The sequence below is a fragment of the Phyllobates terribilis genome, unplaced genomic scaffold (genome assembly GCF_046119375.1).
Source record: "Phyllobates terribilis strain yellow unplaced genomic scaffold, ASM4611937v1 Scaffold_1779__1_contigs__length_211448, whole genome shotgun sequence".
Taxonomy (NCBI): Eukaryota; Metazoa; Chordata; class Amphibia; order Anura; family Dendrobatidae; genus Phyllobates; species Phyllobates terribilis.
The window spans coordinates 87,501-90,000 of record NW_027364539.1 but is presented as its reverse complement, the minus strand read 5'-3'; positions in this window follow the sequence as shown (position 1 = coordinate 90,000).

Below are 2,500 nucleotides of genomic sequence, written 5' to 3'. Positions count from 1 at the left end.
AAAACTGGGTCTTTGCATGGAGTGTCACCCTATACCCACTTTAGGGACGCATGCAAAAAAGTGCCCGATCGCCTGGAACTGTCAGGCGGATTCGGCTCCCTGGAATTTCCTCATTCTGGTTCTTTTTCACTTTTTGTCTCTTTTGCGACATCTAGTGGGCAGGCTGCATTACTGCAACCGGGGACACCTCAAAACGCTTGGAACTGGGGAGCGGGCTCAATTTACAAACGTTTTGCGGGTCCTGGAAGTCAAAATTGTGACTTCTGAAAACGACTAAGTATCAAGGACTCATCGCGCGAATCGCTCTGGAACTGAAATCGGATGCGCGCACTGACATGCTCCCCTCTCTGGAAGTCTGACACAAGTTGAAAAATTTTCTAAGTCCCCAAAAATTTTTTTTTTCAACTTTTTTTCAATTTTCCCCCTGTGGGATATATATTTTACCCACACTTTTGGAGCCCTCCTGGGATGCCCTCTAACATACTAGAACCTCATTTTGTGGAAGTTTTCACAAAATTGTGAAATTTTCAAAAAAGTCAGAAATTTTGCAAAAACGACTAAGTATCAAGGACTCATCGCGCGAATCGCTCTGGAACTGAAATCGGATGCGCGCACTGACATGCTCCCCTCTCTGGAAGTCTGACACATGTGTGAAAATTTTCTAAGTCCCCAAAAATTTTTTTTTTCAACTTTTTTTCAATTTTCCCCCTGTGGGATATATATTTTACCCACACTTTTGGAGCCCTCCTGGGATGCCCTCTAACATACTAGAACCTCATTTTGTGGAAGTTTTCACAAAATTGTGAAATTTTCAAAAAGTCAGAAATTTTGCCAAAAACGACTAAGTATCAAGGACTCATCGCGCGAATCGCTCTGGAACTGAAATCGGATGCGCGCACTGACACGCTCCCCTGTCTGGAAGTCTGACAAAAGTTGAAAAATTTTCTAAGTCCCCAAAAATTTTTTTTTTCAACTTTTTTTCAATTTTCCCCCTGTGGGATATATATTTTACCCACACTTTTGGAGCCCTCCTGGGATGCCCTCTAACATACTAGAACCTCATTTTGTGGAAGTTTTCACAAAATTGTGAAATTTTCCAAAAAGTCAGAAATTTTGCAAAAACGACTAAGTATCAAGGACTCATCGCGCGAATCGCTCTGGAACTGAAATCGGATGCGCGCACTGACACGCTCCCCTGTCTGGAAGTCTGACACATGTGTGAAAATTTTCTAAGTCCCCAAAAATTTTTTTTTTCAACTTTTTTTCAATTTTCCCCCTGTGGGATATATATTTTACCCACACTTTTGGAGCCCTCCTGGGATGCCCTCTAACATACTAGAACCTCATTTTGTGGAAGTTTTCACAAAATTGTGAAATTTTCAAAAAGTCAGAAATTTTGCCAAAAACGACTAAGTATCAAGGACTCATCGCGCGAATCGCTCTGGAACTGAAATCGGATGCGCGCACTGACACGCTCCCCTGTCTGGAAGTCTGACAAAAGTTGAAAAATTTTCTAAGTCCCCAAAAATTTTTTTTTTCAACTTTTTTTCAATTTTCCCCCTGTGGGATATATATTTTACCCACACTTTTGGAGCCCTCCTGGGATGCCCTCTAACATACTAGAACCTCATTTTGTGGAAGTTTTCACAAAATTGTGAAATTTTCAAAAAGTCAGAAATTTTGCCAAAAACGACTAAGTATCAAGGACTCATCGCGCGAATCGCTCTGGAACTGAAATCGGATGCGCGCACTGACACGCTCCCCTGTCTGGAAGTCTGACACATGTGTGAAAATTTTCTAAGTCCCCAAAAATTTTTTTTTTCAACTTTTTTTCAATTTTCCCCCTGTGGGATATATATTTTACCCACACTTTTGGAGCCCTCCTGGGATGCCCTCTAACATACTAGAACCTCATTTTGTGGAAGTTTTCACAAAATTGTGAAATTTTCAAAAAGTCAGAAATTTTGCCAAAAACGACTAAGTATCAAGGACTCATCGCGCGAATCGCTCTGGAACTGAAATCGGATGCGCGCACTGACACGCTCCCCTGTCTGGAAGTCTGACAAAAGTTGAAAAATTTTCTAAGTCCCCAAAAATTTTTTTTTTCAACTTTTTTTCAATTTTCCCCCTGTGGGATATATATTTTACCCACACTTTTGGAGCCCTCCTGGGATGCCCTCTAACATACTAGAACCTCATTTTGTGGAAGTTTTCACAAAATTGTGAAATTTTCCAAAAAGTCAGAAATTTTGCAAAAACGACTAAGTATCAAGGACTCATCGCGCGAATCGCTCTGGAACTGAAATCGGATGCGCGCACTGACACGCTCCCCTGTCTGGAAGTCTGACAAAAGTTGAAAAATTTTCTAAGTCCCCAAAAATTTTTTTTTTCAACTTTTTTTCAATTTTCCCCCTGTGGGATATATATTTTACCCACACTTTTGGAGCCCTCCTGGGATGCCCTCTAACATACTAGAACCTCATTTTGTGGAAGTTTTCAC